This window comes from Apodemus sylvaticus, chromosome 4 (genome assembly GCF_947179515.1).
Source record: "Apodemus sylvaticus chromosome 4, mApoSyl1.1, whole genome shotgun sequence".
Classification (NCBI taxonomy): domain Eukaryota; kingdom Metazoa; phylum Chordata; class Mammalia; order Rodentia; family Muridae; genus Apodemus; species Apodemus sylvaticus.
In genome coordinates, this window is record NC_067475.1 from 80,383,212 (window position 1) to 80,400,460 (window position 17,249).

Sequence of the window (17,249 nt, forward strand, 5' to 3'; positions counted from 1 at the left end):
ACCCTCCCGGATGCACTTCTACTTTGATTCTCCACTTCTTCCCCCCCACCCCCCACGCAGGGCACCTCAAGTTCCTGAGTGCTTAGAGATCGTTCAGTGGCTGCCTTCTGAGGCACAAGAGAAAGCCACCGAGTTCTTTGGCTTTCCCTCCAGATAGATAGATGTCTGGGATGAACAAAGGAAGAGTTAACTGCGCCTCTTCGTGGCTGCAACGGACTCCGGCGCTGAGGCGGGCCTCAATGTGGCTGGCTGAAGCTCTCAGAAGGGGCTCAAAGACAGTCAAGATTTCTCCAGTCTGAGATTTGTAAGCGAGGAGAGCTTCTCCCCCTCCAACACTCTCGAGTTAATTGAGAATTCTTAATTTAGGCATCTAGGGTTAGATTCTGGGGTTTGGGATTAAAACGAAAAAGAGATCTTAAAGCTTTTACAGCCCCCCTCCCCAGACGCATAAGAAGCACACCCCTCCTAACACAGTCACCCAAATTGATGAAGGTTTGTCCTCAGTCCTGGCTGCCACCCCAGGTCCGGCTCAGTTACACCACTGGGGGTAAAAGTAGGTCTTGCACCAAGCACGGGTGGGCCAGGACCCAGCGGTCCTTGCTCCAGAGCCTGAGACGCCGCGTTCTCCCCACCCCTTGCCTCTGCCCTCAATTCCTTTCTCTTTGCTCTCCTCCCATCTCGGTTCCAGCGAGAGGAGCGAGTGTGTGCGCGCGCGTTGGGGGACCAGGGGAGGGCAGTGGAGGGAGGCGCCGTCGGAGGGAGAGCAGACGTCAGGAAGAGAGGGAGGGAGCCAGGGAGGGAAGAGAGGGAGAGAGCGAGCGCGCGGCGCGGAGGTTGAGAGAGGCCCCGAGAGATAAAGCCGGAGGGCAGGAATTATTAGGGGGCGCGGGACGAGAGGAGGGGCCAGGGGAGCGAGCCCGCGGCTAGAGAGGCAAGCGAGTGTGCGCCTGGTGAGCAAGGGCGGGAGGGAGGAGAGAGAGCCAGCGGCGGCCCGGCTCGCGCCGACTCGGGCCCAGCGGCGGGCGGACGGGCGGACAGCATGCTGAGCCTCCTCATCTGGATCCTCACTCTCTTCAACACTTTCTCACAAGGTAAGCCCCAGCTGCTGGCTAGGGAGTCCGGGGAAAGGGCGCGGAGTTTCCCGGAGAGCACCGAGGAGTTCTTGGTGAAGCGGCCCAACTTGCTTCCTCTGGTTGCGCGGGAGAACAGAGAACTTAGGTCGCACAAGCCGAGATCCGAGTAGAGAAGGGATCAGAGTGCTTAAAGTCCTCCAGTTCCTGGCAGTCCTCCTTCCATCCCTCCACCTCCTGAGCCTAGGGCCGGACTACTGGGTCTTGGCCAAGAGAAAGGCTGGGAGGAGATGGGATTTGAGATTTGGGGGGTGGAGTGCAGAGAAAGCACAGACGCAGGCTCCCTAAAATGAGGCTGAGGGATCCTGCGACCCCTATCCAGCCTACAGTCACCTTCATCTGAAGTGCGGCAGCATACTGCTTGGGGCTGCCCCTCAAAGGAAGGCTGTATTCGCTCCCCCGCCCTGGAGGCTGTGGGTGAGAGGTAGAAGTCCAGTTACCAGGGTTGTTTGGGTTCAGGAGAAGGGGAGTTGACTGAGCCAGGCACTCACTTCGGGTCAGAAAAGTGCAGATTTCTGAGGTTCCTTTGGAGCTAGCTGGGCAGCAGAAGGAAGAGTGGGAGAGAGATGAGAGCATTCAGGTACACTGGCTTGATGCACTCGAAGCAACCAAACCCTGCCAGGCCTGAGGTCTGCAGGAAAAGGAAGGGTCTTGGCTCCTGACTCAAAGGAAGATTTAATACTGTCGAGCCCCTCCCCCGAACTGGAACACAGAAACTGACACCCAGATAGCTTCCAACAGAGACACTGAGACAGACTGCTCACCTCAGGAGACATCCCTACAAACATCCCCACACACAGAGTCAGACACATACACAAAGACACTGATTGACACCTCTGAAGAAGGAAGCGTCCTCTTCTAAGCCGACATACACTTGCCCAGTTATACCCTGGCATCGAACTTCAACTGTACAAACATGTCTGCTACATTCAAAGGACGGAGCGTCCACTCACACAGAATAGCTTCCACATACCCCAGTCATGGAGCAAACAAAGAAACTTGGGCAGACATTCTTATAGGCAGGCGCCTACAGAGATGTTACAGCCTTCAAAATGGAGGAGGTGGTCTCTCACTGGGGTGGGTGAGTGATCTGGAAAGAGGGAAGCCACAGAGTGGAAAGAGCCTCAGGCATTGGCCAGCTCTCTTCCTCTTCTGAATGGTGTGTGTGTGTGTGTGTGTGTGTCTGTCTGTCTGTGTGTCTGTGTGTGTGTCTGTGTAGGGGGTTGGGTATTCCACTGGACCCCGCCTCTCTTTGCTAGCCCTCTGCTCCAGCTCTGAAGGCAAAGCCTGGATTAGTTTAGGGGTCTTGATTCCCTTTCCTTCCCTGAAGCCCCAGGACCCTCTTAGACCATGAGAAGGCAAACATCCACTGTGTGAGAGAAGGAGTGGAGTTAGGGAGAGGGAAAAAACAAGGCCTGGTCTCAGGTTGGCCACCTGACAGAAAGTTGGGAAGATAAGTTAAGTTCTGACTTTGTTCAAGCCAGGTTGCAAGAGAGGGGGAGGGGAAGAGCATGGCGGGCAAGGGGCAGCTGTGTCCATTCTGATAGGTGTCAGAAGCAGGCATCTATCTGCCCCTTTCTTGCAGCCCTCATATTCCAACGAAATAGAATGAGCTTTAAGAAACAGAAGCTGCAGTTAGCAAACAGGAGAGACATGTAGCTTGAATCCCGACTGACTGGAGGTCAGAAAAAAAAGATGCTTGCTGTGTACCTGTCCATCATTGTGGGTGGGTGTGGCTAGGGAAGGCAGCTGAACCCCAGCTTACTTGATTCTATCAGAGGTGAAAGAACTGCAAAAGGATGCAGTGTGTGTTTGGGGTCGTTGGGGAGGAGAGCTAAGGGAGAGAGGAGCGAGGAGAGACTCTCAGCAGGCAGGCAGGCAGGCAGGCGAGGGGCTGGGGAGGAGACCCTTAGGGGTGAAATGGGGACCTGGAGACTCTGACATGCTAAGGCTGAGGCAGGGAGAGAGTCCACAGTGTGGTTGGCTGTGACCTGGAGGAGGAGGAGGAGGAGGAGGTAGTGAGAAGGGAGGAAGAGGAGAGGTAGTCGTGAGAAGCAGCAAAACTGAACAGAGAAGGGCTAGGAAGGGGAAATCCAGCCTGGCTCAGGAGCCTGGCTCAGGAATATCAACCGTATTCTAGAGACTTTCGATGAGCTTCATCTATCTTCATTTTTTACTAAATAATTTTCTGTATCTTATCTAAATGAAAACCATTATCTTCCCCCTCCCCCGCTGCTGCGTCCATCACGCCCCAGCTCCCCAGACTGATTGCGCTGAAAATTGAAATATTTATTCATTTTCTAGGAGATTTTTCTCCCTCCCTAGTCTCAGGGAGGAGAAATTGAAAAGGAAGGATTGTAGTTAATCAGAGCAATGTGGGATGACAGGATGGCTCCTGTGGGAGCTGCCTCCTGAGGCTGGTGGCTCTGGCTATAGGAGGAAAATCTCCTCCTCTGGCACCCCCTCACCCCAAGCTCCTCCTGTCTGTTCTGCCTTTGCTCCAAGGAGACTAAGGGGTAAAACAAAGAGGCCCAAGGGTCTCCTATGTTTCCAGCATCTAGCTCCCTGTGCACAGTTACATCCTGGCAGAGAACTGTGAGTCTGGATTCTACAGCTCTGTTTTGCACACAGATGCACTCCGGATGTCCTACTTCTGCCTACAGCTGGGTATTGGGCTGGGGTAGATGCAGGGGGAGTGGGCAGAAACCAAGCCATCAGGTCTTCCCTTGACTTTGATTGGACTCCATCTTCAGCCTTCTACTTGAACGCCAAGGTTGACGCGAAACAAGTGCTGGGTGCCACAGGCACTGGTCTGCAACACCCAGGCAGGGCAGGAAGGAGGTGACATCCAGTTCTTCCAACCTTTGCTCCTTATTACCACTGGGTGCCTGCTGCCCCTGCCCCCTGCTTTGCCTTCCTAGTAGGGTCTGATGAAGAAGCTGCTGCTGGCTTACCCAAAGCTTGCAGAGAACTGCATTCTGAGGAAGCCTCCTTCAAGATCCCTTGGGACTCAGTCTTCACTTCTCTTTTACGCTCCAGCATGGGCACAGTGCTGTGCATATAGTCAGTGCCCCTTAATATCCGATTGATGAGTAATCTGCACTGCAGAGGGGAGGGCATATTAAATGGTGATGACATCACAGTCTCAGTCTGGTAAGCTCGAAAACCTAGTATTCAAGAGGCTGAGGCTGCCGGGCGGTGGTGGCACACGCCTGTAATCCCTGCACTCTGGGAGGCAGAGGCAGGCGGATTTCTGAGTTCAAGGCCACCCTGGTCTACAGAGTGAGTTCCAGGACAGCCAGGGCTACACAGAGAAACTCTGTCTCAAAAAAAAAAAAAAAAAAAGAGGCTGAGGCTATGAGTTCAAGGCCTGGACTACATATACTAAGTTTCAGGCCAGTCAAGGTGAATTTTAAATCCCCAATAAATAAATATATAGATAAATAAATAGATAAAATCAGAGACTTACATTCAGTTCCTCCATGTTGGTATTCTGAAGAGGTTATGGGCTCTGTGGGTGCCTCAGTTTGCTTATATGTAAAGTGGGGATGGTGATATATATGTATGCACATATATATGATAATCCATGGGTTATTAACATATTAATCTATGAAAATACGTGGGTGTTCAGCGACTGTGTTGGAGCGTGTGCCTGAGCACATGTGGGCAGATGTTGAGGGCTGCCGAGTGTCTGCCCCTCTTGTAGTCCTGCTCATGCCTCTCTCACAGAGAGAACCTGGGCGGGGTAAGACCGCGACCTAAAAGACACAATTCAGCTTTCTTCCTGCTTGGTGCCCTCAGAAAAGGTCTGCAGGAGAGACCTGAGGGGAGGAGGGGAGGGCAAAGCAGAGAAGTTTGAGCTTTTGTGTGAAATGAGAAGGTGGGGTGTTTCAATGTGAGAACTAATGCAGATCATTTAGTGAGCACTCACAGTAACGACTTTAAATGCATATTAACTTAAGCTGTATAACAGTCCCCTGAGATAGGCCTGGGCCATTAACTCCTTTTCGCCTACGTGAGAAACTGAGGTTCAGATGCATAAGGTAGGCAGTGACGGAAAACAGCTGATTCAAAACCTACACTCTTCTTCGCCAGAGACCTCTCAGCTAGCAGGGACTGACACAGGTCTGGGACAGGATCTCTTCCCCCACCCCCACCTCTGGTCCATGGTAGAGTAAGTGGAGAGGAAAAGATTGTTTCATTAAGGTAATAATAGCATTTAAACATTTAAAAACAGTCTTTGATTTTGAGGTTCTGCCCTATAGTTTTGGGTTACTCTTTCTTTATGATTCCGCTGGCTATTTCTTTAAAAGGCTTGACTTGCCAAACAGGATTTATATCCTTGTGTTTGTTTCTTAGATGAAACCTAGCCTTTCTAATCCATGGATTTATCCATGGGAGCCTTCCCCCTGTCCCCACCAAGCTGGCTTTGCAGTGTCATAGGACCATGCAAGGGTTGATGCACGGAGTGGAGTCTGGAGACCGCATGGGCCTCTCGCCCTTAGCCTCCAAACCAGCTGCAGAGGCTAAGAGCTTCAGTGTTGAGCTCACCTGGAGGGGCCCAGCTCAGCTTCTCAGCCGGTTCCCTAGGGCTCTGCCTGGCCTCGGGTCCTGAAAGGGATCATGGGAGGTCAGCAACATACCAAGGTATCAGCATTACCGTTCTCTGAGTTCCTGCTGTGTGCTTTTCAAAATTGATGTTCCTGCCGTTTCATAGATAAGAAAACCAAAATTGAGAGGTTAAACAACTCACCGAGGGCCATCTCCAGAGTGCTAACACCCTGATCCAAGCCCTTTTATGTCTCCACAAAGCTTATCTGTGTTGGCAACCTCTATTAGATGAGAGGAGAACCTAGGCCTGCTGTCTTGTTCTGTGCAGCAGTCCTCTGAGATAGACTACATAATTATCTGTAGTTTTGTAGCCAGGAATGCTAGGCCACCCTTAGTTACCCTGGGTTTGATATCATCACACAGAGGTGGGAGCAAAATATTAATGCCTGTCAAAAAGAGGTTTGTATTGCCCCAGTCTCTTTCCTCCTATGGTTTCAGGTGTGTTTGGAGGGATGGAGGTGGGGGTTGGGTGGGGCGTTGTGAGATGGAATCAAGCCCAGGGCTAGGCAAGTGCTTCATCATTGAGCTATAAGCCTCGCCCCCCCCCCTGTCTTCCCTGTCTGTCTTCTAGCTTTGTAACTATGTAATGCTTTCAGATTTTAGTAGCTGTCACATGTGCCATAACATTTGATAGATTATCATGTGATATAGGCAGGATCATTGTTATTTTTCCATTTAGTAGAGGAGAAAATGGAGTTCCAGAGAAGTTAGATGGCTTGTGAAAGGCTGCGAGCTGAAATGGAGGCAGTGGCTGGGAGGCCCGGTTCCTTATCTCCCTGCTTCTAGGCCACGTTCCCTCTGAGGGCAGGGAAGCCACTCAGTGAGCATCTGACAGAGCTGCACCCTCCTGCCTCCCGTTTGCTCTCCAGCTCTTCCCAGAGCTCCAGGCCAGTCAATCTGGCAGTCTCTCAGAGGAGGTTTTGACCTGGAAAAGGCTGGGGGCCTCGGTGGTGGAGGAGAAAGAGGTTGCTGTGTTTTTGATCTTGAAATGTGAGACCAGGGAGTAGAGAGTCCTGGGAGCCTAGATGCAGAATGACACTCAGAGAGGAGAAGAAAGCCATGCACGCTTGGGGAAGGGCTACTCTGTGTTTAGCATGGAATAGTAATATTAGGTGTTAATTCCATTTTATAGATGGACAAACAGAGGCCTAAATAAGTTAAACAAATTGTCCAACAGGACATAGCCTGTGGTAGACAGTCAGGATGAGAAACAGGCAGTTACGTGGGGATAGCGAACGGGATTAGATCCCAGAAAGACACCCCTGCAGGCAGTGGGCATTGGCCTCTTTAGTAGTATTGACATATGCAAGCCTGTAGGTGCGGTCTCATGTTCATGAGCACACACTGCTCTTCCAGGCACATTGGGGTGGATACATCTGTGGCCGTCCTGGCCCTTCCATCCACCACAGCAAGGTTGGAGTGAACGTATTTCTAGTCCACCATTTTTCTTTGTGGCTATAGCGGCCCTCCTGACTCTGGGAGAGCACTGTTCTTGTGTTGCATGTTCTGCATCTCCTCTCATAGATGTGCATGCTGCCAGGTTGGAAAAGCGGGAGCCCTTGAGCTCCCTGCTCCCTGAGTCTGGCCCTTCTGCATCTTCCATCCCCAGCTCTCTTCAACTTTCCATTTGCTTTTCAGACAGTGTGAGCTTGATTGAGTTCTTACGGCACCCGGGATGAAAGCTTCTGCAGCTCCTGGGTGCCTCCGAAGATCGTTTTTCTTTCCATCTACTCTCCCTCCGTCTCTCAGCTTCTCCCATGTGGAAGGGGCTCCCAGTTTTTCCTTCCTACACATTTAATTTCTTCAGCAACTTTTATTAACCTCGCTCGTCTCTGGGGACTGCAGTGCTCATCCGTCTCTGCCCTTCTCAGACCCATTTGACAAAATTGGGATGGTATTGAAATAAATGGGCCCTGCAGCCAGCCACCCTCTTCAAGATGGAGGCTCTTAAATCTGGGCTAGAAATCTCTAGCAAATGCCATTAGTTTTCCAGGAGATAATACTGCTGCTTCACTCTGGGTCTGAGCCCTGGGAAGGTGCTGTTAGAATCTCCCAGAATGCCATGGGGCCTGGGTTTTGAGTCAGAGAAGGGATAGCCGAATTCTGAGTCTCATGTAGCACTCAAGGCCCAGCGGGGCTATTTCAGGAAGCTATTCTACGTGTGTTATCTCTTTCCCCAGCTCCCTAACTTGGCTTAAGAATAATAAATTCTTCTTTGGGACAGGATTGCTTGTTCTCTCTGACCTGCATTTCCTTCTGAGGCACTATGAAGAGTATATCCTAACTGGAGGCTGTGGAGAAAATGCAGAATTAGTTCTTTCCCTCACCGGAAATGTTCAGTCACGCATGGCTTAATGATCAGAACTGTATAGCCATGTATGGGATAATGGTGGCAAGGCCTTCAGAGAGATGTATCATACGGTACTTTCCTCCGCTGGGTCAGTATCACAATGTGGATTTGTACATAGTCCAGTCCTATTGCTAGGTGGTGGGATCTTGTGCTTCCTTGGGTGTAGGTCTGTTTTCACTGGCCCCAAGCATCGCTATGGGACTGGTGTGAAGCCTATTGGTTGAACGCAAGCTAATGTGCAAGTCCCGCCTGAGCTCAGTCTTCTGCACTACCAACAGAACCACACTGCCAGAGAGCACACGGGTAGGCTGTGTAGTGCAAATGAGGAAGATACTACTCCTAAGGGTCTTTATTTTTTATGTGGAATTATTCAATCACATTGGCCTCGGTTTCTTCTTCCACAAAATGGGGACAACTAATTTCTTTCTAAATCTCATATAATTATTTGGAAAATGGGTACAAATTATGTGGAATAATAAAAAAATTATAATATGTAGTTCCTTCTTTCCAAGAAATTAAAACCCCCAAACACACACTAATTGCACTAATTGACTGACTCTGTGTGTGTGTGTGTGTGTGTGTGTGTGTGTAGATTTGTAGGTTGGTATTAAGGAGCTGCTATAGTAGTGTGAAGACCAGAGCTGGAGGATTCAGCAGAGAGGAGTTTGCTGTGGGCTACAGTGATCCTCACAGCTCCCTGGGAGAAGTGGTCTTAGAGTTAGGGATGGATATGTATATAGCGAGCAGAAAAAGAACACCCCACAGGTCCACCTTCCCAAGTCAAGGTATGTGGCTGGCAGGCAGGCAGGTGCAGAAGACTTTGGAATGAGGTGGGTGCATGGAGGATATATTCTGGGAAGAGGCAGACCCGCTGTAATGAACTCAAGCCAAGATTGCTGTCGAAGCCCTGGGCTTAGATGGGTCAAAGACAGCCCTGAAGCCAGCTAATTCTGGGCTTCCTTCCTTCCTTCCTTCCTTCCTTCCTTCCTTCCTTCCTTCCTTCCTTCCTTTTTTGTTATTGTTTGTTGTTGTTGTTTGGTTGTTTTGTTTTGTTTTTTTGAGACAGGGTTTTTCTGTAGCCTTGGCTGTCCTGGAACTTGTTCTGTAGACTGGGCTGGCCTCAAACTCACAGAGATCCGCCTGCCTCTGCCTCCTGAGTTCTGGGATTAAAGGCTGTGCCACCACCACTGACTGTTTTGTTCTTTTGATATGTCTCACCTGTAGCTCAGGTAGGCTGCAGACTCTAGAAGCATCTGCCTCTGCCTTTTGCATCTTGGGTCTTCTGAGTTTTAAACAGAGAGAGTGTTGAAAACAATTCATGGTATTTATATCTTTCTCCATCAAATCTTTCCCTCCTCTAAACTCCTAACCTGGCAGAGTTGCTGTGGAGATTTGTAGCCCCCCGTGGTAAAATAAAAAGTAATAAAGTAAAATGTGCAAATGAAATAAAGATCAATTTGGCTAGGCGAAAGTGAACAGAAACCATTATGAGAGTGTCATTGGAAGTCCCCAGTCTGTGACCTGAGTTTGGAGACTGGGAAGTGGGGGTGCTCTCCCAGGGTCCTCTGCCTGGAAGTAGGGCTCAGCTCAGCGGAGAGAAGGTAGAGGGCCTCCTTACCCACATACCTGGAGTTGAGTGAGTCAGAGACATTTGTCCTTATCCACTCTGAGCCTGGGCATCGTCTATACTGTCCAGGCTTGAGATAAACACCAGGTGCAGACTTTCCTGTCAGTCTCAGACTGTGTCTGCAGCCCTAGCCTCTTCTTACTTAGGGATAGAACTTCTTAGAATTTTTAGGGCCTCAGCAGGGAGGTGAGCTGCCAGATTTCAGCAGGAACCTCCTCAGAGGGGCCCTGGCAAGGAGAGGGGGGAAAGAAGCACTAGCTGGTGTGTGTGTGTGTGTGTGTGTGTGTGTGTGTTGATCCTAGGCCTGGGGATTAAAAGGTGAGATTTAGTCCGAGTCCTTGAGGCAGTCCCAGCCTGCCGTGGGAGGAGCATCTATAAACACATACAGACAGTCCTGTTCAGCAGAGGTTGCCAGAGAAGTATGTGAAAAATGTTGGGAGTCTGACTTTCCTGCTGGATGCTTGAAGCTGGGAGGGAGGCCATGGGAGGAAACGGCTGTACCTCGCTATGCCTACAGCCGCACTGGAGTGCTGGGCAGCAAGATGTCCCGGCTCTGGCTGGTCCTTGTGCCCCTGCTCCAGATGAAAGGAGCCAGGGAATCCCCAGAACTGAGCCTTCCTTCTGCCTGAGGATTTTGATTTGTAGGAACAAAGGCAGTTTGTGGAAAACACCCTTTCCTTCAGTCTCCCAACCTCTCGTGTCCATTTCCCTCTCCCCAGCCCCCGCTCCTGCCCGGTAGAGCTGATTTCTAAATTAACTTTCTCCTCTTAATCAGCTCAGCTGAGGTTTTATTATTATTCCCGCCTCCCCGAATTCTCCATGCACAGCCTGGGGCCCTGTGTGCTCCATTACCCAACATTGCCCCACCATGAGGCCCTTTTAACTGTTTCTTCCCATTCTGTTCATTTAACGGGGGAGCTTATTACAGGGAAGGAAGGGATGGATGGCCAGAGGGACTGAAGCAGGGTGGGGCAGGAGGAGGCATTTTCTAAGCTTCCAAAACCCAGGGCTGGGCATGCTGGCTGCTCTTAGAAAAATGGAAGTTTTCTTCATCTTCATTTTTAAGCAACTGAGGACTTCCTGCTAGACTGTGGGATTCCTTAGCTATGATCTCCAACCCCAGGATCTTAACCACTGCTCTGTGGCTCTGTCTCACCTCTTCTCTCAACTCCTTTAGGAAATCTGCCAGCTTGACTGTACTGTGGGATAGGGGCCCCCAGAGTCCCCACAAAGGCCCCTCCCTTCCACACTCACTGTGGCTATGCTGACAGAAGTGAGCACACAGTGTCAGCACCAGCTACTCTGTGGATGACGCAGGCCTGCTGCGCCTCTCTCCCTATGCACACCTGGGGACTTCTCTCCTCCCTGGTCAGTTCGTGGAGTGAGAGAGTTCAATCTCATTTTAATGCTAGTATGAGCCAGAGATAACGAAAAAAGGAATACCCACCTTTGCAAAATAACTATTATGATGCATGACCCAGGCAAGTGGAAATGATGTTTAGACTGTCTGTACTGCTCTTGGGCTCCATTTATGGTAATATTTGCATCTGAGGTTTTGGCGCACCCACTTTCAGTTTCACTCCTGGGTCGTGATGTAACACAGCTTACTCTGTAAAAGACAGGCAACCACGAGTCTCCTGGCCCCCCTCCCCAACCAGGGCACTATAGGAGTGAGTATTGGACTTTTTACCAGAGTTGCCGCTATGTGCCCCTTAGAGCCTATACAGTGCAGATGGTTGTTCCTGCCTCTCAGGTGATTGTGGCATTCGAATGACATGGTGTCTGAAGCAGAAGGGTCTGGCGCTTACGAACCCTTTTTAGCAATGCATAGTGCTTGAGTGCTTCATTTTTCAGGGTTCACAGTGCAAGACAAATGTGAGGAGGGGAACAGAGTGAAAGAGGAACCATGACGAACCAAATGCATAGGTGGTGCCATCCGGGCAAGCAAGGGAGGCAACCAATGGTGTGACTCCTGCACTTTGTACTCTGAGGTTTCAGAGATAGGGGGACCCTAGGGCGGGGCTTGGGGTGGCACCCTGCTTTAGAATTCAGTCTGTAGACTGTGTCTGGAGACTGAGTGGTCTTTTACCCTTTGTAAGCCATTTTTGAAATGGGGAATTTGTTATCCACACACTCGTAGGTAATCTGCGTCCAGAGGAGTCATTGCAGGACGGTAAGCTTCAGTATTAACTTCAATAGCCATCTCTGCAGAAGCATCAGCTCTTTGTGTTGCCACAAAAAGTCTCTAGCTTTGAAGGACCCTGGGAACGGATTCTGTATTGGCTAGAGATTCCCTGGTGGTGCCGTTGCTACAGGACCCTGTTGAGGACCCTGTGAGAGGGAGAATGCTTGTGTTTGTCTTCTAACTGGAATCTAGAGTGAACAGAATTCCTTAGCAGAACTTGCTTTCAAAATAGTTTTGCTAGCCAGGCAGTGGTGGCACACGCCTTTAATCCCAGCACTTAGGAGGCAGAGGCAGGCAGATTTCTGAGTTGGAGGCCAGCCTGGTCTACAGAGTGAGTTCCAGGACAGTCAAGGCCATACAGAGAAACCCTGTCTTGGAAAAACCAAAACAAACAAGCAAAATAGTTTGGATGTGTGGCTGATTTAAAGGCATTGATATGCTAGTTTTAGGAGCAGAAGTGGGAGCTTCCTCATGCCTGAGGCTGATCCCTCCAGGGTCCCCTGCCACCTGCTCAACTCCAGCTCCACCTCCTTGCCAGATCTTTCCATACTTCCTGCTTAGAGTTGAAAGCCCCAGACTGCATGTTGCTGGAAACTCTGCCATGCCTGAGCCCTCATCTATAACCTTGACCCTTACTGGCTTTAGCTTGAAAATTGGATTGTGAACAAGATGCGTGACTGAGAAGGAAGAGAGGCTATGGCTTACCTGGACATGGTTGTTGGGGAGCAGTGGGTACCATTCCTACAGGCCAGTTTCTCATCCTCCATAAGAGATGCTTCGCCTACGGATTCCACTCAATTGTTTTCTGTCTTCTTTTTGTTTTGTTTTCTGTTTTTGAGGGTGTTTCTCTGGGTAGTCCTAGTTGTCCTGGAACTCTCTGTAGACCAGGCTGGCCTCAAACTCAGAGATCTGCCTGCCTCTACTCCCTGAGGGCAGAGATTAAAGGCTTGCACCACCACCACCACCACCACCACCACCACCACCACCACCACCACCACCACTGCTGGGCCTCCTACTCCCTCTGTGGAAGAGTCCTGTGGACTAGCAGACTGGCACCTCACTGATTTTCTTGTTTCCTCCTATACCTCTGAAAAAAAGTTCATGCATTTCTCTGCAAGTGCAAGGGTAACTAGCAGAATCAGCCTAGGGGGATTAAAAGATACAAGGAGGGATGAGGACCACCAGGTTTGGCTTCCTGGAACAGAAAGAACTTGAGGTCAAGAATTCAAAAACAGTGGTGTAGTGCTCCTCTAAGAACACTATCTTCGGTCAGATTCCCAAGATACCTCTCTTGAGGCTGGACTGATTGAATGAATCTGGAAATCAGGGTTTGGCCCGTTTTTTTTTCTTTTTTTTGAAGAGAAAGGAATTTTATTAGCATTGTCTGTTTTTTTTCCTTCTCAGACCTGACAATAGCTAATAGGAAGTTCTTTGTGTCCAACCTGAGTCTTTCCTGCTCCTGCACACAAACTATAATTAGAGGTTGAAACCAAATGCATCCACAGCATTTTCTATATCAGGATAAGTAATTTTCCTCTAACAGTCCATTTCTTCAAACGTCATGGCATGCTCCCTTTATTCAGAAGCAAGGCCCGAGAGATCAGAGGTTAAGACTCTCCCAGGCTCCACTGACACCAAGAAGTTCTCTTTAAGGGTCTGACTAAGGTTGTTACTCTATGGAGTCTTTGGCCAGGGTTAGAAGCATGAGGCTCATACTGCTAGTGCCTCCCACTTCTTCTTCTTCTTCTTCTTCTTCTTCTTCTTCTTCTTCTTCTTCTTCTTCTTCTTCTTCTTCTTCTTCTTCTTCTTCTTCTTCTTCTTCTTCTTCTTCTTCTTCTTCTTCTTCCTTCTCCTCTTCCTCCTCCTCCTTCTTCTTAGTGTCCAGGCTGAGAAAGGAACTGTGTGTACTACCAAAACCTGACTATTAGGAAAAGAGCCTGGAAAGGTTGGGCAGGGTGGGCCCGTCCATGGTCAGGCCTCCTGATACCAGAACTGTCCTCAGCCCAACTTTGCCCGTGTGGATCTCCCATGTTACTGATGTGGGCAGTGTAAGTCTATTTAGCATGTACAGGGAAGAGGATGGACAGAGATGCTGGAGCTGGGTCATGGCCAGTTAGGAAAATAGCCCTGGAAGGGCCTGGAGGGAAAACACACCAGGAACAATAGAGCCAGCTAGGACAGGAGCTAGAGGGAAGGACTTGAGAGAGAGGTAAAGGAACCTGACTACCAGGTAGGAGAGTCTAGTGGGAGAAGCCGGTCCCGAGGCCCAAGGAGGTCTGCCTGATTAGGGGTGTGGAGTTAGAGCCTCTGAGACCTGACCACTGTGGTGTGGTCATGTCAGCTGTGGCCCCTGCAAGCATCTTTACCTGCAACCTGTGTGATGCACTTCCCCACAGCTGTGTGTGATATACCCCTGCCCCTTTAAGAATTCGATTGGATAGGATGTCAGTCCTTCAAGAGGAAGGGTTGGGCCTCCGAGGAAGAAGAGTACAGTGAGCCCTAGGGCAACCTGGTTTCCCTTTCCAAGGATAGGAAAGCCAGACAGCCAAGGCCTAGAGTCCCACAAACATTGCCTATGGCCTGGCTTGGGACAGTGCGCACAGCCTGCTCTGTTGCTGTCCTCCAGCAGCCCTGCTAGCCCCAGTCTAGCTCTGCTCTCCCTGTCCCTGGATGGGTGTTCTCAGCTCTCTTAATCCTGCTGTCCTCTGTCTGTCACTAGGCAAGAATGCATGGCTCTCCTGAAGCATTTGGTGCTTAATAATTTGTGGATTACAGCTAACTCTCGATAAAGATTCCCCTAATTGCTTGGCTCACCTCAGTTTCTATCATCAAAGCGAAGTGGCGAGGCCCCCCTCTCACCCTCCTTTTCTTTTTATTATCTCTTAATTAATCACTCTGGCTTTCACACTTAGCAGATAATTACAGTCTCCTGGGCACGAAGCTCATTTTCATAACCTCCTGCTCCAAGCCTGCAGCAGCATCGTGGAGGGGGGTGGGAAGGAAGAGGGAGAGAGGGGAGAGCAGATAGACACATGCTGGAGGAATGTGGGGGAGGTGGCAGCCAGTGAGACAGGTGAGGAAAGGGACAGGGAAGGGACATGTGGATCTGTGAGGGGAACACAGGACCAGGGCCCTGCCAGTGTGCCCGGGAAGGCATCCTCTCTCGATAGACTTTCTCCATGGAGTTATATATCATAAGCCCCTTCCGTTGCTCGGGGTCACAGAGGAAGAAGAAGAGATGCACATTGTCACAAAGCTTAGGGGGCACTGTAGAGAAGTCTGAGTAAAGGGTGCACACCCTGTAAAGTGGGCACAGTTGAGATGGCAGCAGCAGAGCTGTGACCGGGGACCCAGAGGTGAGAAGCAGGACCGGCCCCAGGGTTTGGAGCTATGGGATGAACGGCCCATGACCAGCTAGTATAACCAGATGGAGGGAGAGGCCAGGCATCCTCCCATTGCCTTTGCTTGGGGGCAGTCCCATTTTAGAGATGAGAAGAATCTTGGCTGAGTTCTGCTAAGTTCGGGAAGTGTGAGTAATCGGCCCTCGCCACATCAAGTTAAATCCAGTTGTGACCAGCAGGGTTAGAGCATAGGCAAGAAGGGGAGGCTCTGTGCCTCTTGCAGCCTCCAGACCAACCAACATGGCGGTGGACTGGTACATAAACCTCTGTCATGTGTTTCCTGTCTGGCCCTCATTTTGTTCCTTAGCAGGCCTCATGCTTACTGTTGCTTTATTCACAACAGCAGAGAATTTCAGCCACCCTAGTTGCCCATAAGCAGATGAACAGACAATGAAAAATTGTTACCTATAAAAAAATAAAATAAAATACTACTTAGCCTCAAAGAAAAATGAAGTTAAAAACCTTTGCAGGAGAATGGAGGACTCCGGATGTATAATATCTAAGTGAGGTCACACACTTGCGTATACATACATACATCTATGCATACATATAAACAAATACTGATGCAGACATAGTATGACTGAGAGAACAAGAAAGATGATGTGTAAGAGGTTAGAAAGGGCATCCATGCAGGTGATGAGGTGCGGGTTGTAGAAGAGAATATAAAGGTAATGTTTTTCTTGTTCTGATCCTGTTGTGCACTGTTTGGGTTTGGGGTTTGGTGGTGGCTAGGTCCATATTAGGTCCTTTAGGTGTAAGGGTTAGTGAGAAGCTTCACGGCTTCCGCCTCAAATCCCAATCCAAATGTATATATATATATATATGTTCATTAAGTTGGTAGACTTTGGGTCTGGTTAATTTTGGTGTGTGATGTTTTTATTTGTTTGCAAGTCTTTTATATAATGAAGTTTCTTTAAAAACAAGTCAAAAACACAAAACAAAAGGAACCATGAGAACCGAGTCTCTGTGGCTTGGGCTTCAGTGGATCCTGACAGTCTGCCGCCCTTGGTCCGTCAGATGACACGCATGGGCTTCTACTCTGTTGCTCTCAGCCGGCATTAAGACCTCTTTAAGTCTCAGTCCCCTTTTTGGTAAATGAGAATCTTGAAACATCTGACAGTGTTTTGCTTAACATCTAAAGCGGAGTCTCTGGCACGGCAAGGCACTGTCAGCAAATGGCAGCTGCCGTTTGTCCCCTTGTCACCACCAATGGATGCAGCTAGCCTGCAAAGGGCAGTAGAGTCCATTCCACTTCTTATAAGGGTAGTAAGAGAGGGCCTTCTCTGGTCCCCGGCTGGAGGGTGGGGTCAAGCGTTTCCCTCCCTCAGCACCACCTCTGGGTGTGCCAATACTCAGAGCCCTGGCAGCTTGGCCACTCTGTCTCCATGCGGTTTCCATTTCTCTCCACAAATCAAACTGCTTGGCCTGGGCTGCCTCCCACTCAGAGTATAAGGGCATCAGCTTTAAGCATTAGGGCCTGTGTAGAAAAAGGCTTATCTTCTCCAGTTGAAGAAGGCTTGCAGCTTCTAGTTTTCTGGGCACTATAATAAGAAAAGCTACATTTGGAGGAAATAGTGCTGAACTGTGAGTCCGTATGGGGATTTTAGCCCCACTGTGCTCATGACAGGATGACCTTAGTGACTTGGATTTTTCCAAGCATAAAGCAAGAAGATCATTCATTCTCTAAGATACTTTATGGATGCTTAGTTTTCCAATGGCCATCCAGTGGGAGTTCTTCAAAGACTGGTCCTGGGTCTTCTGTTTTATCTTGTGAGCCACTGTCAGAACCGCCCGTCTCAGAGAGAGCTACCTGGGGATCCAGGGGAAACAGCTTTTGCTCAGGACCTAGAGGGGCAGTAGATATGTTAATACATTTTTAGATCTGATATGGGCTTGGAGTAAGATGTGCAGGGACTCCTCAAGATATATGCATATACACCCCCCA

The 17,249-nt window shown here is 49.6% G+C and overlaps 1 protein-coding gene across 3 annotated transcripts in view; it reads left to right on the top strand.

The window, feature by feature from the left end:
• The first annotated feature begins 804 nt into the window (after window positions 1–804).
• Window positions 805–17,249, top strand: part of Kirrel1 (kirre like nephrin family adhesion molecule 1) — a 92,503-nt gene continuing 76,058 nt past the window's right edge. For all 3 annotated transcript variants that reach the window (XM_052180224.1, XM_052180226.1, XM_052180225.1), the window contains exon 1: window positions 805–1,091. The gene's annotated coding sequence lies outside the window, so the exon portion shown is untranslated. The remainder of the gene's footprint in view (window positions 1,092–17,249) is intronic.